The sequence below is a fragment of the Periophthalmus magnuspinnatus genome, chromosome 9 (genome assembly GCF_009829125.3).
Source record: "Periophthalmus magnuspinnatus isolate fPerMag1 chromosome 9, fPerMag1.2.pri, whole genome shotgun sequence".
NCBI lineage: Eukaryota > Metazoa > Chordata > Actinopteri > Gobiiformes > Gobiidae > Periophthalmus > Periophthalmus magnuspinnatus.
Genome location: NC_047134.1, coordinates 6167290 through 6193917, shown reverse-complemented (window position 1 = coordinate 6193917; position 26628 = coordinate 6167290). Strand labels below are relative to the sequence as shown.

The 26628-nt window shown below is 42.4% G+C and overlaps 1 protein-coding gene across 1 annotated transcript in view; it reads left to right on the top strand.

The window, feature by feature from the left end:
* LOC117375983 (zinc finger SWIM domain-containing protein 6-like) overlaps positions 1–26628 on the top strand; it is a 157378-nt gene that overhangs the window by 32800 nt on the left and 97950 nt on the right.

Here is a 26628-nt window from a genome sequence, read left to right as displayed (position 1 = left end):
TTTACCCTTCTTATAACAGTAACAGTCCACAGTATGGCATTAAATGCATCTATCCTGCATTTTGAATTCCAGGTGTTTTATTGCAAAAGAATGCCTTGAAAAAAGCCATGGAGATAGATGATGATTTTAATGCCATACTGTAGAATATTCCAGGCAAAGCAATAGCAACTTTATAGGGACAAACAGTATAAAAGTTATATAGTGCTATTTTAATGGGTTCTTTTATTGGGACGACAGTAGCTCACTTCGTAGAGTGTTTGTCCAACGTGTGAGAATAAGAATGTGTGTGAGTATGGGTGAGTGGTTCCTTGATGTAATGCACTTTGAGCCTTGAAGGTGGAAAAGCGCTATATTAGAAATAAATACCATTACCATACCAAATACCATATAAATATCATTCTAAAGTGACTCTCTTCCCAGTTTTTCCTGTAATCTGATTTTCCGAAGTTGTTTCATGATCATATATAGAGTCTCCGTCTCCAAATGTTTGCTTCTCTCGTGTCTACGTCAGCACGTTGTAAAACATGAATCTCCTCCATAATGTCAAAATCTACTTTCACCAGAGTGTTGGTCATATCTGTGCTCCTATAACCTCAGGCCACATTTGAGCCATTTTCAAAACCTAATATTATTGCTTTGGTTTAAAGACCATATTATGCCCCCTTGTTGGAAACACATCTGGAGTTTTATTTTTGCTTCATTCATGCTTGTTTCGTGAATCCATTAATCCAGAGTCAGATTCTCTGAGCACTCAAAAATGCGCTTTGCATTTTGTTGGGATTGTTTTATCATAGGTAAAAATTTGGACGTCTTCTGCACAGTTTTTAAGCCCATAAACCATCACCGGATTCAAACTGTGTTCAAAACAAACGCATGGCTCTGTTCCAGCATTCAGAGAGATTTTGTTTACGTTCCCATTTAAATTCTTGTTGTTGATAGCAGATGGAGTTCTAATGCTCAAACTTGACAGGGACACTGCATTAGAAGCTGAGGTGAAGTTTATAAAGTATACTTTTCAAATTTAGACATTATGAAATAGTTATCCAAAGGTGAACACGAGCTACCAGAATGCATCATATGTGTTCTTCAGTTCAGACTTCAGAGTAGGAGGAGGAGACAGTAGTGTTAATCTCTGATAATCATGTCTTCCTATATAACGGCATTTGATTGTTCTTTGCCACATGGGACTGTCAGGCCTGTTGCTGCATGTTACTGCCACTCAGACACGACTGGCCATTATATGTGTCCTCCTGTCCCTCCAGTCCTCTGTCCCTCTGTCTGCCCTCACAGTGGTTGGCTAGCTGTTAGCTGGCAATCTGTCCCTCTCCCCCTCTTTCCTTCTGTCCCTCTCTCCTTCTCTCCCTTTGTCCCATGGTCCCTCTGTCCCTCTGTCCCTCTTTCTGCCCTCACAGCCATTGGCTAGCTGTTAGCTGGCGATCTGTCCCTCTGTCCTTCTCTCCCTCTCTCCTTCTCTCCCTCTGTCTGCCTTCATAGCAGTTGGCTAGCTGTTAGCCTTGTGACATGTCCCTCTGCTCCTCTGCTCCTCTCTCCCTTTGTCCCTCCGTGCCTGTGTCTGTGCTCACATCGGTTGGCTAGCTATTTGCCTGCGATCTGTCCCTCTACCCCTCTGCCCCTCTGTCCCTCTGCCTCCCTCTGCCCCTTTGTCCCTCTGCCCCTCTCTCCCCTCTGCCTCTCTCTCCCTCTGTCCCTCTGTCCCTCCATCCCTCTGTCTGCCCTCACAGCAGTTGGCTAGCTGTTAGCCTGTGATCTGTCCCTCTTGTGTGGCTCCATCACCTCACCTCCTGCCCCCCTCACTGCCAGTGACAGCTCAGCCCAGGGAGACGTGGGTAATGGCCCTCTCTGATGTACACCCTGACTCAATTGGAGCGGATGGCAGACACACGCCTAAAATAACAAAAGGAGGAGAGAGGGATAGTCCGGAGGTGGCCGGGGAGAGGGGGAGCGCAGGAGAGATCGATAACAGAGGGACACATCGGCTAATAAAGATTTATTCCTCTTTCGCCTCACCGGCCTCCTTGGCAGGAGCGGGAAGGGGGAGGCAGAAGGGGGAGGAGGGGCAGGAGGGGGAGGAGGAGCAGAAGGGGGAGAAGGGGGAGAAGGAACAGGAGGAGGGGCAGGTGGTAGAGGCGGGGTACGAGGAGGAGGAGGAGGATGTGATTCGTGGACTCTGACTCCCATGATGCATCAGTGCACCGCAGTCTGTATACCACCGTGCTGTGTGTATTTTTATGCGTGTTTATCTCCCCAGAGCAAAGGGGTTAAAACCAGTCCACATCGTTTGTTCCGCCCGCAGTGGCACTACCAGCTGCAGCTGGGTCCCTGCCTCTATCTCTTCCTGTCAGCTAATATTTAGTTAATCTTTGGTCTGGGACCTACGGGACTGGCCGGAGCTCCTGGTGCCTCATCCATCTTACACTGATCTATATTCCACGCTGGATCCCGGTGCTATTAACCACCGCCAAGGGAAGAGTGGGGAGGGTGAGTGGGGGTAAGGGATACAGACACACAGAATGGTAGAACTATTGTAGAGGGGTAGAATCAGGAGGAGAGGGATGGAGGGGGAGAGAGGTGGAGGGTTTCACTTTGGGGGGGCTGCCCTGGAGGGGTCCCCTGGCTTCGCACACCGGTAGAGAGGAGGATGGTCAGCCACTGTGGCCAGGCAAATAATTGTGAGTAAACTAGAGTGGACTGACCAAGTATGACATCACTGCTGGACCTAACCAGAGGCCTGCACAGTTTATGGACTCGGAAATCGGCTAAAGTTTAGTTAGCTCCAGCAGGTCGTAGCACGCTATGCTAACTGAGAGGTGATGTAAAGTACTGCATAGTCTCATAACACTTGATAATAATGAAACCTTAATTAGCTTTAATAAAACATCAACAAAGACCTAACTCATAGAGAACAAAGTGTTTAAAAGAAAATCAGTCAGGCTTAACTAATGCGATTTTTCAGACAAGCATCGAGGTTTATGTAATTATATGATTCTGTTTGAAGAATTGACAAAAAGACTGAAATCTGAACTGACAAAATAAAACAAGAATCACATTTCAGAACATTTTTGTACAGATGTAAACCACAGGGTTAGTAACGTTTTTGCTGAATAAGACCCTATGGAGACACAAGGAGGGCATCTGACACCCCCCCCCCCCCACACACACACACCCCCACACACATACATATACACACACACAGGGAGGGATTCTGACACACAGGGACATTTCACAACATGTTTGTGCAGGTTTAAACTACAGGGCTAGATGTTTTTATGCAGAATGAGAAGATGTTTTATTGCTGTTTATATTACTTCCAAAACCTATACCTCTATACCAAACTCTGAGCCTGAATCCTTTTTAATAAGCTGTTTATTCATTATGACTTCAGTTTTGTTCATGTTTTATTAAGGCTAAAAATAGATCAGTTTATTTAAAGTGTTACTATTTTGGGTTTGCTTGTAATTAACCACAGAGCATGGTTAAAATGAAAATATCTTCAAAGCTTGGGGCATCTGAAGTAGACGCTCTGTATTGTTACTTATTGCGAATGAATCTCCCCCAATGATTAGCAGCCAAGACATAAATTCCAAAGAACATAGAAGGAAAAACAGATCTGAGACGTCTCCACCAGAGCTGAAGATTCATCCAAGTCAAAATTTTAATGGCCGTAATTAGCCAATTGCAAAGATTATAATGTTTAAAGTGCCACCATTTCCTCCACAAACAAAAAATCTGGTTTTATTCAGCATAAAAAAACATCTAACCCTGTAGTTTAAATCTGTACAAACATGTTCTGAAATGTCCCTGTATGCCAGATGTCCTCCCTGTGTCAAATGCCCTGCTTGTGTGTCAGATGCTCTCCCAGAAATTAACTTTCCTGAATAGCTTTAGAATGTTCTTGAGCTGTATCAGAACAAGTATAAGACATTTTGTGTAGCACAATTCGTACACAAAGTAATTCAAAGTGCTTTACAGAACAAGAAGGACATTAAAATCACACAAATCAAAACATAAATAATCACAAATAATCATCATAAAAATAACATTAAAACTGAAGAGTGTGGAATAAAAACCTTTCAGTCGTATGCACAGCTAAACAAAACTGTTTTGAGCCTGGATTAAACATTGTCAAAGTAGAGGCCTATCTCACATGGACCACTATGGAACCTACTTGGTCCACTGAGGGATTACACAGATATAAGGCCACATGGGAATATAAAGAAAGTACCATCATTTAATAGGGAAAATCACATTCCATTGTCTAAAGAAAGTGTTTTTTTCTTTATTATTATCATCGTGGTATCGGGATCAGTATTGAGCCTTTTCCTTAGTATCAAAATCCAGTTTAAAACCGCAGTATCTAAGCCCTCGCCTCCAGCTCTCTGTCCTCTCTCCTCCTCTTTCGTTTTTGATGCAGCTCACATTACTCTCCTTTAATACGATCTTGATTGGAACAGCCAGAGTGAAGCGCAAGTAATCATCCAATCAGTGCGAGAGAGGGCCAACAATGGAGGAGCGGTGGCTGCCGTTTCTACGAGAACGTGTTAAAGGTCAAGGAGGAAGCACGGCGGCGATACGAGGCTCGGCGTGCTCGCACCCCTTATTCATATGCATTGTGTCGTCCTGAGGGGATCCACGGGCGTCGGCCACGGCTGCTGAGTCATTGGCGAACGCGCGGAATAAATGCTTTTATCCCAGACGCCGCTCTCTCCGAATGGGATATAATAGGCCGTAAAGTGCTTTGCTAGCAGTAGCTCCTTGCCCCGTGGCTAACCCTAACCCTCACTCCCCCACTTCAAATCTCATTTCTTCACTTTTATAGAAACAAAGCTGCTGCGCTCTCTTCTTCTTCTCTCCTTTAATTACATCGTTCTTCTTCTCCTTTGGTTTTATCTCAGTCGATTTGCACATTATCCAGTGTAGTTAAGTTATGCTGCCGCCCATCAGGGAATATAAATATTTTAGGAGCAAATGCTTTTTATATTTATTTTCACATTATTGCCGTGCTACACTTGAAAACAAAGGAAATTCTATCATACATCTTGTGAATAAGTTGGATTTAGCTGCTGTGGTTTTGAAAAGGGGTTGGTGTCAGAATGTGAGCCCCCAAATATTCTGGTTCGAAAGTTAGTGTTGTTGTAAGAGGTGGGTTAAGGTATGATTAATATCCTCTGCATTTGACCCATCTTTCAATGCAGCAGTAGGGACCACAGTCTGTATAATATGAAGCTCATTGAGGCTACCAGTTATATGAATATAAATAATATAATATAGAATTAGGAGCCAAGTTCCATATTTGGAATTCTGAGTGCAAGTATGATAGCAATCAAAGAGCCAATCTTGACCACTAGTTTAGCAGGGAGCAGGCGCTTAGCAATGCTGTCAATCAAACCTGCTGCTAACGCTAGCTTAATGTTCATATCTTGATTTAAGGGCACAGCAGTGAAAACACCGGGATCATGTAGAGCAGGTTAATATGAACATTTTAAGACCAAAATGATGAGCCTGACAGCAGTTACAGGGAGAGGGGCTGCAGTTTTTCAATAGAAAGTGAATTGGACAGGGCGCCCATGATCATTTCCTATTTGTAACGCAGTGGCTAGCATGTTAGCTATGTCTATTTATATATACAGTTTATGGTGGAGACCCATGTCCAGATCTTGAGCTACTTTTTGAATGAGACTTTTTTTCAAGTCAAAATAACTATTGATTTGACTAAGATTTGAACAGACTTGTTTCCATTATATGTTCTTTTTTCTATGACTTTCACCTCTAGAGATGCTATTCCAGATTTTCACCATCTTAAAACATGAAAAACAGAACTAGTTCATTTTCAAAATTTTGCAGAAATCCAAAATTATTCCTTACTTTCTTAATGCATTTGTAGCATTTTAAGAGATTACGAGCCCTTTTCACAACTTTTAAAGACCAGAGAATTTTGCCATAATGGTATTGCTAACAAGAACTAGCATACTAACAGTGCAATTCTTGGTTGCCTGCAGAAAGCACATGCCGGACTCTTAACAGCTGTTTTTACATATGTACCGGGGTAAAAATTTGACTTTTATAACAGGAAAATCATCGCCTCCAGTCCCTTTAAGTCCTTCCTTGTAAAAAATTGCCTTGCACAGCTGCTAGCGCCTGTTAGCATGTCATCCAAAACCTGCGTGTTTTTTCACTCCGGTCCAGTGTGATGGTTTTGCCTGCACCACAGAGAGAGGAGGCACCTGTTTGGGATCTGGGTTTGTTTGGGGTCACGCCTCCAGGTCGCTTCTAATGAATAGCAGGACTGTTGCTGGAGCACAACTGCTTGAGGAGTTAGCCAGGAGAATAGCACAGCAATGACGGAAAGGAGAGAGGGAGGGGGATGGTGGGAATGGAGAGAGAGAAGGAGGAAAGAGGGATAGAGAGTGAGAGAGGAGGGGAACTGAGCCACTGAGCCCTAACCACCTTCTGTCAGTCTGTCTGCTGCTTTCTTCTTTCAGTGGAATCTAATAGCTTTTCCACCAGCCTCTTTGCCATCACCAAAACCCAAAAATGTCTACCCCCCTTTTTTCTCTCCACCCACTTTCAATAGCTTTCTTTAGAAGTTCCAAATGTATTCACTGGGGAGAATGCACGGGGCATTGTTCCAGATACAAGTGCTCTTCAGAAAATAGGGCTGGCCCAAAACACAAGAAGTGCTCCTCGTTTCCAAAAAATTCCCCTGAAAAAGTGAAGATGAAATGAGTGTAGACAGAGATGTAGATTAGACCACGATGCTCCAAGAGGTTAGCCTGCGATGCTCCAAGAGGTTAGGCTGCGATGCTCCAAGAGGTTAGGCTGCGATGCTCCAAGAGGTTAGCCTGCGATGCTCCAAGAGGTTAGCCTTCGATGCTACAAGAGGTTAACCTTCGATGCTACAAGAGGTTAACCTTTGATACTACAAGAGGTTAGCTTTCAGTGCTACAAGAGGTTAACCTTCGACGCTACAAGAGTTTAGCCTTCAGTGCTACATGAGGTTAACCTTCGATGCTACAAGAGGTTAGCCTGCGATGCTCCAAGAGGTTAGCCTGCGATGCTCTAAGAGGTTAGCCTGCAATGCTCCAAGAGGTTAGGCTGCGATGCTCCAAGAGATTACCCTGCGATGCCACAGAAGGTTAGCCTTCAATGCTACAAGAGGTTAGCCTTCAGTGCTACAAGAGGTTAACCTTCAATGCTACAAGACGTTAGCCTTTAGTGCTACAAGAGGTTAACCTTCGATGCTACAAGAGGTTAGCCTTTAGTGCTACAAGAGGTCAGCCTGCGATGCTACAAGAGTTGGCCCAAACACCTTGAAATATTATATAAGTTGTTCTGTTGGATATATATTGTTTTACCTTATGCTGTTTATGTTTAAAGGAAATAATTATAATCTTACTTTATTTAGTCCCTGCCAAAGTATCGGTGTCTTGGATCGGTGCATGCCTAAATATAAAGTAATATTTGACCGAGTTTCCTTATTTTACCTATTTATGTACAGATCTAAAACTGCAGTGAAAGACTCACATTGCATGTTGGTTTGGTAGTAGTAGTGGGGCACTGGGTTGAGTTCACCCAAAAACCGGAGGGTAGCCAGTTCAAGCCTCACTTAAAAGAGGTATTGTGGTTCCGTGGCCACATTTCACTCACCATACATACATCAGTAGTATTTTTAGTTGTTCCAAACTACCAAAAAGATTGAGTGTTTTGTTGAGTTTTGAGTGCATCAGATTAGTTACAAATCAGCATTTCAACTCTTTGCTAAGTCCCGTCCACATAAACCCATAAACCCACGACTGCAACGACACTCAATCTGGTCCCGGTGCCTTCAACTTGTTTTACCGCACAACATTCTTTGCCAATCCCTCCTCTTCATCTCCCCATTCTCTCCTCTTCTTCTCCCTCCTCCCTGTCTGTTTGTTCTCTGCTCTTTCTCTCCTTCCTCCCTGTGTTCGTTCTCTCCTTTTTCTCTCCCTCCTCCGTATGTGTTGATTCTCTACTCTTTCTCTCCTTTCTTTTCCTCCTCCTTGTGTTCATTTACTCCTCTTTCTCACCCTCCTCCCTGTGTCTTCATTCTCTCCGCTTTCTATCCTTTCTTTCGCTCCTCTGTGTTCGTTCTCTCCTCTTCTCATCCCTGTGTTCATTCTCTCATCTTTCTCTCCCTCGTCCGTGTCTTCTTGTACTCTCCTCTTTCTCTTCTCTTTCTTTCCCTCCTCCCTGTGTTTGTTCTCTCTCTCCTCTTTCTTTCCCTCCTCCCTGTGTTTGTTCTCTCTCTTCTCTTTCTTTCCCTCCTCCCTGTCTGCTTCCATCTCTTCCAGTTGTTGGCCAGGCTAACAGCTGACTGAAGTTGCAGGGCCCCTGGCTAGCTGGCCATTTCCCTCCCTCTCTCCCACCCTGTTTTTCTGGCCTGTAGCCCTCCTTCTCTGCCTCTCCCTCTCGGTGGTTTCTCCCTCCATACATTGCACTCGGTCCAAACCCCCTCAAAGGCCCTCTCTCATTCTCTTCCCTGTTCTTCCCGTAGGCCGCATGCTGCCTTCCTGCTTTTGCTCCTCTCTCTCTGTGCTCCTAGTGGTGCCGGTTTTGTAGCCGGGCCTTTTTGGTTCTTTCCCAGGCAATCTGGACGCAGGCCTCTTGCATGTTGGCAGAGTTTCAGTATTCTGGCGTGTACACCCGCGGTCCCTCGCCAACCATCTTTGTCTCATTGGCTAGTTGAGTTAGCCACTGTTACTCATTGTGCTGTACTTCAGTCCAAGCTCTGTTCAGTTTGTGCGTTTGGCCATTATGACTAAACGTCCTCCAGTGGGCGCTCTCACGGAGTCCTTTTTGTTTGAAATGACACCTTGTATTTCTGAGTCCACTATGCAAAGCTTTTAAGAACAAGTTTACTTTTCCACAGGCTGTGTACTATTCAATTCAATTCAATTCATTTATTTTTGTAATGCCCAAAATCACAACAACAGTTGTCTCGAAGGGCGTTCATGTTTTGGTTGATGGGGGAAACCGGAGTACCCGGAGGAAACCCATCCAGACACGGGAAGAAACATGAAAAACTCCACACAGAAAGGCCTGGGCGACCCGGGGATCGAACCAAACCCTCTTGCTGTGAGTCATGCTGCCTACACACACAAAAAAAACAAAAAACTAGCCAGGGTGCTCATTTTTACATGCCCTATTTCCCGGCAGTGCAGAGTCCGACATCAAGCTAGCCAGCACTACACAGCTAGCTAAAATCAAGTCCACTAAACACTGCCACTAGAAAGGGTCCTGGTCTGTGAAACCACTTGGAAGGATTTTGTACCACGTCGCTACGGGCAACTTCAGAACTATGCAAGTCTAGACTTCTTTTTCTATTCATTGTGCTCTGTTCATTTAGAACAATTAAAATTTAAGTAAAATATCTCATGGCATGTTTCAAATAGAAAGTGAGCACGAGCGCACTTCTGGCTCTGTTGACTCTGGCTCCAGTTCACTTTCTATTGAAAAAATGTGGGCCCTCTCTCTGTAACTGTTCCTGTCAGACTTGTCATTTTGGTCTTAAATGTTCGTATTAACCCGCTCTACATGATCCTGGTGTTTTTATTTCATTATTGTGTCCATAACTCAAGATATATATAACTGCTAGCCTCTGCTAGCCTCAATAAGCTTCATTTGAGCAGAGCCGAACACTGTGGGTGATGTTACACTCACTTAGTCCACTTCTTTGTACAGTCTGTGGGTTATGTTCGAAATTATTCTTAATTTCTGGGACCCTGCTGAAGAAAATGAGAGCTGTGTTTTTGCTACAGAATATTAACACCAGTGAGAACCTTTGGCAGACTTTAGTTTTGAATAAATGAATGAATAAATGTGTTTTTTTTACACTAAGGCCATGTTGTGATTGTTTTGAGTGAAGGATGTGAACAGGACGTGTGGAGGGAGTGCTTACATCTGTGAAGATGATAGAGAGGTGGGTTGTTGTTTGTTGAGGTTTTTTTAGCGCTTGTGATATATTCGGTACTGTTTTTTTTCCCCCCAGATATTGGATCAGTTCGATATTGAAAATTGTGACGATATTTACCTCACCTCATTTGAAACATTTCAGCCTCTGGAACTGCCATTCTCTACTGTACTAAGGGTAAAAGGAGCTATGTTAAGCTACCACTTCATGATATCACAATGTGGAACAGAGCATTTTTAGCTTTGGAGATGTAGACAGACTAATAATAATAATAGGTTACTCAAAGATGTCTGAATGAAACAAAACACAATGCCAGGTATGTTTTTGAGGAGGTAACAGCATTATAGCATGGCTTAAAGCTCACAAGAGTCAGTTTTGCGTAATATAGGACCTTTAAAATCCTCGCATCTGTGTCTGGGAATATATGTTACTGGTCATAGGCCAGACAGATATCGGCTCAGAAAATTCATTGAAGAGTTCATTCCTACTTTTTCCAGTAGAATCTCTGTTCAGTGCATGTGTGTTTCATCCTTTTGTATTTAGCCTTAATATTTCAAAATCACATTCAATGGTGCTGAGCTTAAAAATGCTTTAGGTAATTGGTTGCAGTTAACACTTTTTGCTAACCACTGTAGATGTCCCCTTGGTCCCTCACTTGTTTGTGGGCATAGACGTGGGCACAGCTGTAAACACCGTCCAAACACTTGTGTGGTGAGTCTATGACAGATGATTGACAGCTGGAGCGGGCACATGATGGGCCGACGCTCTGGAAAACGAAACCAGCTCTGGCATGACTCCAGGCAAGAACCCGAGTCTAAATTGTGCCAACGGCAGCATGACCTCAGAGCCCCTCCCCCATGTGTCAAGACTGGCAGTGGCTCAGCTGTTAGAGCGTTCGCCCACTAACCCAAAGCTGCATAGTTCAATAACAGTTCTTACAAATACTAGGGCTATAGATTATAAGGATTTATATTGGCCTCAGTAGAAAGGAGAACACATGGAGTGAATTTTCTGGTGTTTTTGGAATGAGTGGACAGTTTAATCAGCCTTTTTACCAGAGATAATTTGATATAATTGGCTGATATGTCAGGCCAATATTTGCACGTTTTAGCACATCAGCTTTCAATCTCCAGCAGAGGGCGATATTTATGCCCCCCCCCCGCGTAAACAATATCAATACAGTGGTCGTTCGCCATATCGCGGTTCACCTTTCGCGGTCTCATGGATTTTTCCAGTGCAATTCTACATGCTTTTTTTACAGTGTATGAATGCGCATTGTGCAGACCACCGTCAATTGATGTCCTCCGTGCCGTATCTGCTGTACAGTATAGAATGCGTTCAGCTTGCCAAATTTACATAAATGTTCGATCGACACTACAGCGGAGCAGCGCCAGGACGAAGAGGCACGGTCAGAGGAACTGTGAAATACGTGTGTGTCACTATTAATTAGAAATGATAGAGAAATGTGAGAAAATGTTAATGCCTGTCTGAGAAAAGTGTATAAAGTGTGCGTGTGGAGGGGGATTTACAGCCTCAAAACATTTATAATAATTGTAAAAAAAATGCAGCTGACTACTTTGCGGATTGTGCCTATTGCGGATGATTTTTTAGAACGTAACCCCTGCAATAAACGAGGGACCGCTGTAGTTCAATAACAGTTCTTACAACTACTAGGACTATAGATTATAATGATATATTGACCGCTGTAGAAAGGAGAACACATGGATTGAATTTTCTGGCATTTTTGGAGTGATGGGACAGTTTAATGGGCTTTTTCACAAGAGATAGATTGATATAACTGGCCGATATATCAGGCCGATATTTGCGCGTTTTAGCACATCGGCTATCGGCCTTCAATCTCCAGCAGAGTGCTATATGTGGTTCACTCCACCCCCCTGCGTAAAGAGTATAAATAAGTTCTATTTGAATATCTTAGTGTGAAAAGATTACTTCACAAAAGGTAAGTACCCTGTCACATGATCCAGATTATAGTAAAAAGACTGTGGGAAATTTAAATCTTATTATTTGAGCAAAATAATCAAAATTGGCCCAAAAATATCTCCAGAGTTTAATCGGCCATCGGCCTGGCTGGATTCTAAATAATCGGTATTGCATCGGCCATGAAAAAAAAACAAAAAAACATATTGGTCCATCTCTACTTTTGACTTATGCAGATGCTGTTTACCCGTGCCTCTCTGTGTATATAATACTTTTTGCATAAGATCTTAATCATTTTGAGAGGTTTTACTGACAATTAATACAGCCCGAGTACATACTGTTATTGTACCTTTGGGCAAAACACTGCACATGTTGTCTACTCTGATGATGGGAGAGAGGGGAAAGAGGGATAGAGAAAAGAAAAAAGATGGGAGAAAAGGAGAGAGTGAGAGAGAAGAGAGAGAGGACAGATTTGATTTTGAACCGACTTATTGTGTCTGTCAAAAAATTTTTCCATTTCATTTTATTCACATCTCGTCTTATTTACAAAAAAAAAATCTCAAGTATTCACAAGAGATGGAGAGAGGGATGGGGGAGGGAGCGGGAAGGAGAGAGAGAGGAAAGACAGACAGATAAAGATAAACTGGTGGAGAGAGGGATGATAGGGAAAGTAGGTGAGGGAGAGGGGGGGGTGGCTGAGAGAAGAATGGAGAGTGAGAGGAGGAGGTGTCAGATAGAGGAGTGCGCATTGTCATTATCTGGCAGTTGTGTTTGTGTCTCCTCGTCACATATACACACACTCACACACACCCCCTCTCACACACACACATACACACACACACGCACTGTCATACTCACACACACATTCTCACACACTTACATTCAGCAGTTGACAGAGCGGAGTCTAGTGCACTCCGTCTGCTACAGGGGTTCCACTCTGAGGCACACTCCTTGTGCACACTTGTCTCGTGCATACTCCCCTCATGCACACTCTTCTTGTGCGCACTCCTCTCATGTGCACTCCTGTCGTGCACATAAACACACACACTTCTTTGTGTGTGAAACCAGGCTCACCCGGTGTGAGGGTAGTGGTGCTCGTATGACTCGTGTGTATTTGGGTAGGACTATTTTGGGGCCTTAAATTTCAAATCAAATTCAAATGGGATTGCCCTGGTCTCAGTGACGGATATTATTGTTGTGTCTTTGAGCAACAGTCTTCAACCTCCGGTGTGTATGTTTTCTGGTGTGTGTGTGTGTATGAAAGCAGGTGACTCATCAGGCCATGTCATGTAATATTCCCTGGGGGTGTGATGCTAATTGTAGGCACTGCTCTGTCTGAAGCTCTGTTTCTCAAGTTAGACGTAAATCTTTGTTGAGTTTTGTTTTAACACAATCTGACTATAAAGAACTGACTTACTTAAACTACAACAAGTGAACTGATTTGTGCTATTAAACAAGTCCCTCTTAAATAACATTACAGTCACAAGCTAGCTAGCAATAGCCAACAGTTTTGCAGTTAGTCACTCTCACCTTTTTGTGTAAAATCAAACTCCTAAACAGGACCAGGAACGCTCTGATTGATCACAGGCTCCTTAAATCCATTTTATATTTTCTCTTGAGTTTTTAGACAATATTAAATCTTTGTTTGGCAGTTTTTGCTAATATATGCATTGTGTCTACACGGCTGCTGAACTGCTGAACATTCCACCATAGACATACATGTAGAACAGCCACAGAGCGATCTTACTGCAAATATCAATATAACCACAAGCACAATGACAAACTCAAAATGGTTTTACAATTCTCAAAATACGACACAGTTGAAACGGTCGAGTGGTCCTGATCGTTCTGATGAATCATTGCCTGTTCTGGGTGTAGTCCATTGCTCTCTGCAGCGCCACCTTCTCGTATGGCCTCCACACTGCAGCAGGTTCTTTGTTTGTGAACGCCTCTGTGCTTCTCCTAGTCTGACGCCACATCAGAGAAGTACGATTCCTCTCACTGTCAGTCCCTGCCCACTGTCCCTGCCAGTCCCTGCCAGACCTTGCCAGTCCCTGTCAGTCCCTGTCAATCCCTGAGAGTCCCTGCCCACTGCCCCTGTCAGGCCCTACCAGTCCATCTGTTGTCATGTGACTCTTTTGTTTTCGTTCTGTGGTGCAGAGTTTTCTTTGGAGTCACATTTATTTATTTATTTTTGTATTTTTTCTGTGTCGGATGCTCGCGGGACGATGAAAGCCAATCACGCCGTGCCGCTGCCTCCAAAGGATCCTGCGCCCGGAGTTTAACGGCAGCAACTGGCATCATCCGCCAGCTCCAGAACAAACACACGACAAGCGCCTCTACTGGGAGAGGCGCTTGAGGGGGATGGGGGAGGGAAGAAAAAGAGGGAGGAAAGAGAGGGAGATGTGACAGAACAGAGAGAGGGGGAGGGGGGGAGGCAAGAAGAAAGACAGGGAGAGAGAAAAGAAAGAGAGAGATGTGAGGGAAGAGGGATGAGATAAGATGAAGAGAAAGAGAGGAGGGAGTAAGGCGACAGGGGTGAAAGAGAGAGTGAGAGAAGGGGGAGAAGACATGAGGGAGACACTTTCATTTACCAGCAATTCAGCTTAGAAGAGAAAGGGACAGTGACAAGATAAAAAGAGAGGGAAGGAGACAGAAAGAAAGAAGAGAGAAAGAGTGAGGCGAGACTGAAAGAGAGAGGGGGATAGAGAGAGGAAAGCGAGAGAGATGGAAAGAAAATGTGAGAGGGAGAAAGGAGAGTATGACAGGGATAGAAGAAGAACAGATGGAAGAAAATAGAAAGAGATCATGAGCACAGACGTGCTCCTGGCTCCTGACTCCAATTCACTTTCTATTGAAAATCTGTGGCCCCTCTCTCTGAAAAAACTCCTGTGAGACTCGTCATTTTGGTCTTAAAATGTTCGTATCAACCCGCTCTACATAATCCTGGTGTTTTTATTTCATAATTTTACTGTAATTCAAAATTAGGGATGGGACGATATTAAAATTTAGACTTGTGATTATTATGAACAAAATAGTCGCGATTAACGATATTATCATGATAATTATTAAACCAAGGCAGAATAATGTCCTCATATGTGGACACCAGGACCTTGTCGAGAAAAAATTGCATTGTAGCCTAGGCAACCCAAAATGTGTTGTCCACATATGTGGATGCCAGGTCCTAGGAGGTTATAGGTATTCAGATTAATTCTTGATTGTTGTAAAACCATGCCCTGCTGCTAGCAAGCTGTGCAATCAGCTGTGCAAAATGCTGTTCGGCTAGCGCTAACCTAGTGATAGCAAAGTTGATACAAACATGGATTTATACAAATCCAAACTAACACTAACTACATTCAGTAGTTTATTTCACATGGTGTGTTACTTACAATGGATATTTTCAGCTTAAGTTTGACAAACAATGTGGGATGGTTGTCTCGTCAGTGCGCATGTAAGTTGCTTGTGTTTGCCCTCGGAGTGACAACTTTTTTTTCTGCAGGCTCTGCAGATTGGTGGCTCATCTTGTTGGTCTTGTTTTTCAAATCCATAATAATTCCATACATCAGACTTCACCTTGAGTGGAGGATATAAATTTGCGCCGTCACTCGGATCCAGATCCACTGCCTGTCCACTAGCCATGATGGTGACGGTGATGAAGAACCATCCCCAATTCAGAACAGGCACAGAAGCTAATAAGTTTCATTGCTATGACAAAGGGTCCTCTTGTGAACAAACACCTGAACTAACATCTAAACATTGTATTGAAACGCCGTAAAGGTGATTACAATCATGTGTGATGATCACATTTATGTAAAAAATTAATTGTGGACCTTTCTGATTGCTATTAACAATATTATTGTATATTATCCCATCCCTACTCAAGATATGAAGATTAATATCAGGCGCCGAGGTTGCACCTGCTAGCTTTAGCAACAGGTTTGATTGACAGTGTTGTTAAGCGCCCACTCCCTGCTAAACCAGCTGTTTGTGTGGGAAGGGGTTTTACCTTCAACAGCCTGACTCCGGATTGGCTCTTTGGTTACTATGATACACATGGTCAGAATTCCAAATATGGAACTGGGCTCCAAATTGGCCCCTATAACTGCTAGCCTCAACGAGCTTCATTTGACTGGATACAGAGAACACACTTGAATGAATGAACCAAATGGAAGTAGCAGGGTAGACATTTTTGTTTTGTCTCAAGTCAAATATCTAGAGTTTGGATTTGAAATGACGTTTTTACTTTCTGTTGACACAAGATTGAAGTGGCAGTTCTATTGTGAGGCCGGAGTGATGGAGTTATATTTATACAGGAAATACTCTACTCCATCTTTACCCCAACTGAGAGTTCACTTTATATTGTGAATCATTTCATACTTTGCAGCTGATGCCATCAACATTCCCTGGGCGTGTGATGCTAACTGTAGGTGCTGCCTGGTCTGAAACTCTGTTACTTAATTTAGATTTTAATCTGAGTTTAGTTTTAACACAATATGATCATAAAGAAGTGACTTATCTGGACTCCAACAGGTGAGCTGATTTGTGCTGGTAAACAAGTCCCTCTCAAATAACATTACAGTCACAAGCTAGTTAGCATTAGTCAACAGTTTTCAGTCAGTCACTCTCACCTTTTTGTGTAAAAAAACTGATACTGATAAAAACTGATCACAGGCTCTCGAAAATGTGCTCTTTGAATCACTTTCACTTCACTGATACTGCTATGGCTGTACTTAGGTACTTACTGATACTGAGTCCTCATTAGGGCTGGGAACCGTTAGATTTTTTTCTATACCAGTGACTTATTGATACCTGCTTTTCGATACTGGTTCCTGAGCCTTTTTTTATGGCATCTGTATTTTGTCACTATCAAGTGTAAATTAATGGCCAATATTATAAGAAAATACTTTTGAATGCTTTAAATTTGTTCTAACTACGTTCATTCATATTTTAAACATAGCACTAGGCTATACAAGATCCAGTTATGACTCCAAGCAAATGCAAATGAACCAGAGCCCAGCTGATCCTCAGAGGGTCTCACACAACTTCAGTTTCACTTTTGTTTTCTTTGTATACATCACCTGGTGCCCTGCCATCGCCCGGAGAACCAATAACATCAACAATAGTAAATAAACATCAGTAAAGACATGTTTCCATGACGGTAATTTTACTTATACAGGTTACATTATAATAAGATATTCTATTAACACACGTTCAAACCTGCACCCATTTACTGCCCCCTATCTCCCATCTCATGCATGGCGTCCGTCGAGTGTCACTGACCTCATTTGGCTCATTTCGGTGGCCTACTTCCTGGGTGAACGCTGAGTTGGCCGCAGCAGCAGATTCAAACTAAAGACTTCATCTTTCATCTTTTTAAATCTATTTTTAGAGCTGAAGAGCTGGCCAGCACCCTCTAGTGTTGTCAAACTGAATAATTTCCTCCTTTACTTCAAAATCACAGAATAAAGAACACATAGAATTATAATAGTGTTTCGAATGTTGGCACATGGTCTTATACTACTGGTAATACAGACATTTGCCTTATGTATATGATTTTTTTTTAGTATGGATATTTTGAAGTGCTATGTAAAAATATCCATGACCATGACCATAAACTCATTATGTAAGGATTTTATTAAAATACTGCATAGATTGTTGTGGTGAAGAAGTCCAAAGTGAGTCCAGAGGCAAAGCTCTCGATTTACAGGTCAATCTCTGTTCGTACCCTCAGCTGTGGCCCCAGTTTAAACCTGGTTTAGTCCTGGCCTAGTCCTGGTTTAGTTCTGGTTTAGACCAGGTTTAGTCCTAGTTTAGATCTCTGTTCCTATCCTTACCTATTGTCATGAGCTTTGGGTAATGACCGAAAGGACAAGATGGCGGATGCACTTGGTTAAATGAGTTTCCTCCGCAGGGTGGCTGGGTGCTTTCTTAGAAATGGGGGAGGATCTCAGTCACATGGGGGGAGCTCGGAGTAGAGCTGCAGCTCCTTCGCATACATGTCCCAGGAGGGAACACCTTGGGGTCTGGCGTCTCCAGTGGGAAAAGTCTCTGGGGTGAGGGAAGCCTGGGAGTCCCTTCTTAAATTGCTTTGCCCATCACCCAACACCAGATAATAGGAAGAAAATGGATGGATGGATGGATGGACTGCATATATTGCAAAACATAATATTGTGTTGTTTTGCTCTATTTTTAATTGGTAGTTGATTAAACAACTGGGTGTATATATAATTTTTTTTTTTTTTTTTTTTTTTTTTTACCTCAGTGAGCCTGTGCAAAATACTGCCTTTCTAGTGTCCTCTTAACTCCCCTGGTCTGGCATCCCGTTCCTATGTTGTAACTCCCAGAGCCACGAGGTGCTAAAGTCCTAGTAAAATATAAACAAAGCGTCTGCAGAGACATAATGCTGTAATTACACTTGGACATTCTTTTGTCTATTCCTGATATTTCTGCGAGTTTCCGATTGGACTTCTGTGGATGAAGCAGCTCCATCATCTTTAACCTACTTCCAAATGAAATTACCTCGAGTATCATTACGTTCATGCTGCAGAGTCGTTCCCAGCGGAGCAAAAACGAGAGATCCTCGAGAGGGACTTACAAGAAAAGGTGTTGTCATAGTTGAATTAGTTTGAGCTGTTTTTAATGTGGGGATGATTAGTAATAAAAATGGTAAAAAATCCCGGGAGAAGTGACTGCATCTTGATTTATTGTTTTGGGAGCATGTGAGATCCAGTGGCGCGCTTTGTGCTTGGTTAGCATAGTTAGCTAATGTGCACCTGTATACTGCTATTATCCTACTGATCTGGACTGGGGTCTAGAATACACTATTAATATTTTACAAAGATGTAAGTCTGGTCATTGTTGAATCTCCCAGAGTTCAGATGGGCATGATTGACAGGAGAATTAGCCAATCAGGGAGACATGATCTGTCTGTATCAAAACAAAGATGGCTGCTTACGAGGAAAAAAGAAGTGTATGAACGATAAGTTGATGTTGTTATTTAGTTGTTTTACATTTGAGCTGTAAAGAGTTGGTTAAGTCACTTCTGAGGATTATTATTGCTTCATTCAGCGATCTGTCTATTTACAGAATGGTTCACTGGGATTTCCTGCTTTACGTTTATTTTTGGCAGTGGCATAAATTAGTTTCAATATTATCATTTATCGTATGTGAGTTGTATATTTCTCTGTAGCAACATAATGAGCTTTTCCACACGTAACGCGACAGAGGGAGTGGGAACCAGACTGATATCAATCTATATAAAAAATACAGAAGAAGAGTCTTTGTTATCCTGTTGAATTTGCAAATTTTAGTAACAGTATTTTTCAAATCTTAGATGGAGGCCTGAAGGCCAATATGTTATAATAGTAATGCATTTTACAAATTTTACTTAAGTAAGAAAAAACAACTGAACCTTTTACTTTACATTTCATTGAGCCTCTGAAGTTGTATTTGGAGTGATTCATGTTTGAGCAATCTTTAATTTCTTACTTTCAAGACACCATTTTGTCAATCTACCCCCATTTTTACCTCCACCGGTACATGCTCACTGTGACATATGCACTTCCTTCTCCAGTTTTATTTTCTTAATAGCTATTACTCATAGAATTTGGCAGTGTTGTGTAGTAATTTTGGTACAAATGAAAAAAAATGGGCTGCTCGCTAGAGAGTGATGTGCAGCTATCTATAGAAGGCGGTGACAGCATGCTTTGTTGTGATGACATTTACGGTGACGTCAGCTCCCATTGGGCATCGCAGTTTTGTAACGAGGAAGTCAGCAGACTTGTTTCTTTGATTAAGTCATTTTAGTCATTTATGTAAATTACAACAAAATGATCCACAAGTGTCAGAGATTATAACTGTAGAGCATTATTCTTTATACGATTCTTTATATGAATCTTTACATGATTCTTTTTGTGACTCTCTATATGATTCTTTTCAGTGACCGTATCATTGCCTGTCTGTACACACTCCCCTGGTTCTATACGTCACGCTCACAAATGATGAGCCCTCCTCAAATTTGCTTTCTGTCTCATGCAGACAACAAATATTGACTCTGTCCATGAAAACACACATGTCCTCTGGACCATGTGTGTCGCCACGGCAACCCTCACATGTGTCCACACAAGAAGGGCGAGCGCAGTATTCCCTATGGTCAGCAGGGTGGCATTTGTCTCAGTGAAGGCACAAAAAGCAGATATTTACATGGAACAAGAGTGTTTTCTGGGAACTGGGGACTTTCCAAAGGTTTTATTGTCAGCTGTTTGGTTTTAGTCTGAGAATGGAAACGGCACCTGCTTAAAATGGAAAAAGGGAGATAGGGGTTTTGGCCGTAAACTGATGTGAGAGTGGAGGATATTGACCAAAGTAAAATTTAAAGGTCCCATATTACAAAAAAATTTACTCTTGTGAGCTTTCAGCCATGTTCTAATGCTGTTACCTCCTCAAAACATAGTTGTGTTTTGTTTCATTCACACAAGTTTGAGTAAGCCTTTATTATTAGTCTGTCTACATCTCCAAAGCTCAATATGCTCTGTTCAACCTTGTGATGTCATGAAGTGGTAGTTTTCAAGTTAACAGCTCCTTTTACCTTTAGTTCAGTAGAGATTGTCAATTCCAGGTCTGAAATCATCCAAATGATTCTAGTGAAGGTGCATGGAGTTTAAAAACACAGTGGAGCACTTCCTGTATTACCCCTGAATGACAGCACAAGGTGAAACAGAGTGTTTTCTGTTTGAGAGAAGAACTTAGTGTAAATATGCATGATTTCTGTAATAAACGTGTGAATGAAACAAATATAACCATGTTTGTGATGAGGAAACAACATTAATACATGACTTAAAGCTCACAAAAGTCAGTTTATGGCCCCTTTAAGTATTTCTTTTTAAAAATTCATATCTATTTGCACTCATAGCATTGATCAGCCTATGTCATGCTCTGAGTGAGTGACAGGTGCTTTTAACCACATCACAGCGAAGCTCTATCTGTCAGAATTAACACACCTCTTTAGTTATCTCTTAAGGGTTTTATAAAAAATATTGTATACATGATTTGGAATAAATAATAACACTGAGCTTGCGAGCTTATATGAGAAAATAGTATACATTTTTGGTATACTCTCGACCTCTGATTTCAATATATTTTTGGATTCTCACAATAACAATAATCTAAATTTTTGTGATCCATCAGAACAGGGCACACCCCTCTATGGCTTTACCTCAGACTGAGTTTCAAGTTTTGCACAAAATACTGAAATATTCCTCATAGACTTGTTTACCTTTTAAATCAGACCCATTCGTTAAACTGGACTTTTCAGATCTTTTAACCATGTTCCAGTCATTTCTTCTCACTGAGCATCTGAAGTTCTATTTGGAGTGATTCATGTTTGAGTAAACTTTAATCTCTTATTTTCAAGACTCCATTTTGCCGAGCTACCCCCTTTTTCACCTCCACCAGTACATGCCCACTTTGATGTACGCACTTCCTTTTCCAGTTTTATTTTCTTAATAGGTGATACTTGTAGGATTTGACAGCGTCATGTAGTCATTTTGGTACAAATGAAAAAAAAAGGGCTGCTCATTAGTGTGATGTGCAGCTATCCATAGAGGGCGCCGACAGCATGCGATGCTTTGTTGTGAGGACGTTTACAATGACAGCTCCCATTGAGCACCGCAGTTTTCTAACGTGGAAGTCAACGGACTTGTTTCTTTTATTAAGTCGTTTTACATGAGTATTGTGGTTTAAAATGTGCAAATTATAACATAATTATCCACAAGTGTCAGAGATTATAACTATAGAGAGACTCTAGCACAATAGGGCTGGTTTATTTTCCCAATAATTTAATTTAATTTTCTTTAATTATTCTATGATCTTGTAGTCGATTTAGTTTCATACTCCAGACTTGTGAGTCCCTCTTGTGGTTCTTCTGAGTCTGAGATTCTTTGAGTTAGCACGCAGTGAAGCTAACCCTGGTGCTTTAGAGCTGATCCTTAAGAGAGTGGTCCTAACATCAACGTCAATATTTACAAGGATCGCCTGAAGGCAGCACAGCATCGACCGCCTCTGACTCCTCCCCCTTGTCTCCTGTTCTTCCTCTCTCCCCGTTTCTTTAGTGCACCTATTCACTGAGTTATTAATGACATAATTATAACTTGATGGGCGATGGGCTTGTGTTTTGTCTGGTGAGAGTGGAGCTGCTCAGAGTTAAGGTCACTCCAAAATCATTTTAGATTTAAGAGGTCAAGGGGAGCGTTCTTTACTGTGTTATGAGCGCGCATGAAACCTACACCTGCCTTTACCTCCTGTGTGAGACCAGCGTGTCGTTGGGTTCTTCTTGGTATGCTGTCTCCATGTTCATGATAAGGTCGCTGTGTGTGGTTGTGCTAAACATCTGTGAGATATATCAGGAATAATCCCATTCTTGTGTGCGGACATTTTGTTTCTATGACTGCTCCTTACAGGTCTCATACTGCTGCATTGTGATTTTGAAATACATTTTAAGTTGTATACTTTAAAGAGGCAGTATGAACCTTCAGCTGCAACAACAAAATATAGCAACAACAACTTACTGCCAGACCAGTCCCTGATATCTTGGCCTATGTCGTCAGAGGTATAATACTCCCTACAGTGAGTGACCCAGTACAGCATAGCATTGTCAGTTATCTATCAAACAGAGGAGCAGAGGAGGACAGGAAGAAGAAGGGAGGAGAGGAGGAACAGATGAGGACAGGAAGAAGATGGGAGGAGAGGAGGGCAGTAAGAAGAAGGGAGGAGTAGAGGAGTACAGGAAGAGGAATGGTGGATAAGAGAAGTGGAGGAGGAGAGGGGAAGTGCTGAGCTCAGAGGAACACCATCCCAGAGCAGGACTCTCTCTCCCTCTTTCTCTCTCTTTGGCCTGTATCTCTACTTAATCTCTATTTTTTTCCTTCTTATTATCTCTCCTCTAGTTCTCCCTCCTCAATCTATTTCTCCCCCCTCCCCTCTTCCTTCTTTCTCTCTCCTCCTTTAATCCCCCCTCCTCTCTCCCTCCTCCTCTTTCTTCTTTCTCTGTCCTCTTCCCTTTCATCTATTCTCCTCTATTGCTTCCCTCCTGTTCCCCTCTCTCTCTTTCTCTCTTCCCAAAACACACCCTCACCAGACCACACCCCTTTTTCACTACAGCTGAGTGTGTTCCCCTCCTCCTCTCCCAGCCTCCCTCTCTCTCTCCACAACTGCCAGGCGTGCGGTGTGCAGTACTGTGTGTGTATGCTGGAATGTAAACCCCTCCTCCCCCCTCTTCCCCTCCCTCCTCCCCTCCTCAGCTGGGGCCTACCCTTCACTCTCTCTCTTGTGTGTGTGTATACATGTGGTGTGTGTGCGCGCATGCTGGCTGTCTGGAATGATGCCTTCCCTTGTCTACTGTGTGACGTCAGGATTCAGTCCGGGTCAGCTTAGGGCTAGGCTGCGTCCGCGTGTGTCGTAGGAGGGAGGGAGACGAGGAGCGGGGTTACTGGAGAGAGAAAAAAAGCAGAGAGAGGAGGGGCTGTGTTTGCCGAGCAGGAAAATTCTACAGGGAGTCAGTGCACTTGAAAAAAAAACAAAAAAACAACAACAAAACACCTCAGATGTTGCCAGATATTCAGGTTCTACTCCAAAACTAAATGAGAAAAAGTTATTTTATTCTTCTTCTTCTACTTGTTTCTTCTTCTTCTTGTACTTGCTTCTTCTTCTTCTTCTACTTGTTTCTTCTACTTATTTCTTCTTCTTCTTGTACTTGTTTCTTATTCTTCTTCTACTTGTTTCTTCTTATTCTTCTTCTACTTGTTTCTTCTTGTTGTTTGTTCTTCTTCTACTTGTTTCTTCTTCTTCTACGTGTTTCTTCTTCTTCTACTTGTTTCTTCTTGTTGTTTGTTCTTCTTCTACTTGTTTCTTCTTCTTGTTCTTGTTTCTTCTTCTTCTTGTACTTGTTTCTTCTTCTTCTTCTACTTGTTTCTTCTTCTACTTGTTTCTTCTTGTTGTTTGTTCTTCTTCTTCTACTTGTTTCTTCTTCTTCTACTTGTTTTTTCTTCTTCTACAAGTAGAAGAAGGCTTCTACTTGTTTCTTCTTGTTGTTTGTTCTTCTTCTTGTACTTGTTTCTTCTTGTTGTTTGTTCTTCTTCTACTTGTTTCTTCTTCTTCTACTTATTTCTTCTTGTTGTTTGTTCTTCTTCTACTTGTTTCTTCTTCTACTTGTTTCTTCTTGTTCTTTTTCTTCTTCTTCGTCTTCTTCAATATAAATATATAATATATAAATATATATTTTATGTCATATAAAATATACAGTCTCACTAATGTATAAAACAGTGACGCTTAGACTGTGGATGTGTTTAAAATGTGAACTTTGGATAGAATTTCACAATAAAAACATATTTGAGCATTTTGCCACCAAATAGTTTTGACATTTTATCTCAACTGAATCAAAATGGCCCTGTCCATTCCCAGAAGAATCCAGTTTCTATTTGTGTGGACCTTTATAAACATAAATTTGGATATATCTAACACTTAATATAACACTTTTATTTTGTCCCAAAGTCCTACAGCTCTGCACCTGAGCCCAGCCTTTAACATTAGTATAAACCATTGCCTGTATAAAGAAGTGGACTAAGAGAATTTGACGTCACCCACAGCGTTCGGCTCCAGTGAAATGAAGCTCATTGAGCAGTTATACGGGCCAATTTGGAGCCGAGTTCCGTGTGAGAATTCCGACCACGAGTATCTTAGCAACCAAAGAGCCAATCCGGAGCCAGGTTGTTGAAGGTAATGCCCCTTCGCCTGCACCGCTGGTTTAGCAGGGAGTGGGTGCTTAGCAAGACTGTCAATCAAACCTGTTGCTAACGCTAGCGGGAGCGGCCTCGGGGAAAGAAGGCGCCTTATTTGCCTGCTATTAATGTTCATATCTTGATTTACGGATACAATAGCGAAATAAAAACACCAGGATTATGTAGAGCGGGTTTATATGAACATTTTAAGACCAAAATGGCGATTCTAACACACTTTACATTAGAAAATTGTTGCTGCTGTCGAGTTGATGGAGCTAGCAGGTTAGCTATGTCCATTTTTCTACCATCTATGGTATAAATAGTTTTTTCTAGAATTAACACTCAAACCCTCAGTATTGATTGAATCTGAATGCGTTCTTTTTCTTTAATGAGACACTGGAGACGCTGCTGCAGCCTCTTAACTCAGCCCCCTATCTTTACATTATCTCTACATTAACTCTGCCCCCTCTCTGTACATTATTTCTGCATTATCTCCGCCCCTTCTCTGTACATTAACTCCGCCCCCTCCCTGTACATAAACTCTGCCCCCTCTCCGTACATTAAGTCCGCCCCTCTCTGTACATTATCTCTACATTACCTCGTCCTCTGCACGCTTCATTAGTGTGAATGAAATTACAGCTGCAAACGAATGTGTGTAATTAGGCGAGGTGAGTCCCTGTGGAGCTAGAACGAAGGTAATAGGATCCATCCAAAAGCCATTGTCTCGCACTCAGGGGGCGGAGTCTGGCTGTAATGACTAACCTATAGACTGGAGACATTATAGAAAGAGGGAGAGAGTGAGACAGCCATGAGCAAAGTTAAAGGAGGACTTTTGACTATGGATCTTTTCTGCTTTTCTCCATGGAAATGTTAGTGGTTTTATGTAAATATTCCACAGTGGTATTTTTTGTTCACCTCTGTTGCTCTGTTTTTCTGTTTCTCCCTCTGTTTCTGGTCAGCTGTCTGTGTGTATCTCTCTCTCTCTCTCTCTCCCTCTCTCTCTCTCTCTCTCTCTCTCTGGTCAGCTGTCTAGCTCTGGATCCATCCAGGCCGGGGTCTGACTCTGGATCCATACAGGCCAGTGTCTGACTCGCGATCCATCCAGGCCAGTGTCTGACTCGGGATCCATACAGGCCAGTGTCTGACTCTGGATCCATACAGGCCGGTGTACAGCTCTAAATCCATACATGCCGGTGTACTGCTCTGGGATCCATATAGGCCAGTGAGCCATACGGGCCAGTGTACGGCTCTGGGATCTGTATGGGCCAGTGAGCCATACGGGCCAGTGTACAGCTCTGGGATATGTATGGGCCAGTGTACATGGACATTTCAGAACATGTTTGTACAGATCTACACTACAGGGTTAGCAGCTTTTATCCAGAATAAGACTGGAGATTTCGTAGGTTGTGGAGGGAATGATGGTACTTAAAAAACTGCAACCATTGTGATTTTGCTAATTATGTCAATTGTCCTTTTTAAAGCCCCAGTATGGAACTTTTTTGCCAAAAGATAGACTAAAATCTTCTTCTTAAAATCTTTCTTTTTAAATCTGCCATTTTTGTTTATCACATGCGTCCACTACTGTGAGCGGGCTCGCACCTCCACAGACCTCCACAGAATCTAATCTGGTCTATAGTGCTCGTTTCCATGGAAATGCTGCTCCTTTGCCTATAATCTTCGTAACTGAACCAAGTCTGTTTTTCAAAACCATTTTCACTCCACAACAGTCCACACAAACCAGCACATTATATTGATGCTAGTGAATGATGCTATGTAAGTATGTATTTATATGTGTGTGTGTGTATATATGTGCATACATGCATATATACAGTCCTGAGCTCTGTGCTATCAGCCCACCCCCTCTCTTCACCCCCTCTCGTCACCCCTGCTCCCCACCCCCTCTCCGCTCCTCAGCTCCGCTCCTCAGCTCCGCTCCTCAGCTCCGCTCCTCAGCTCCGCTCCTCA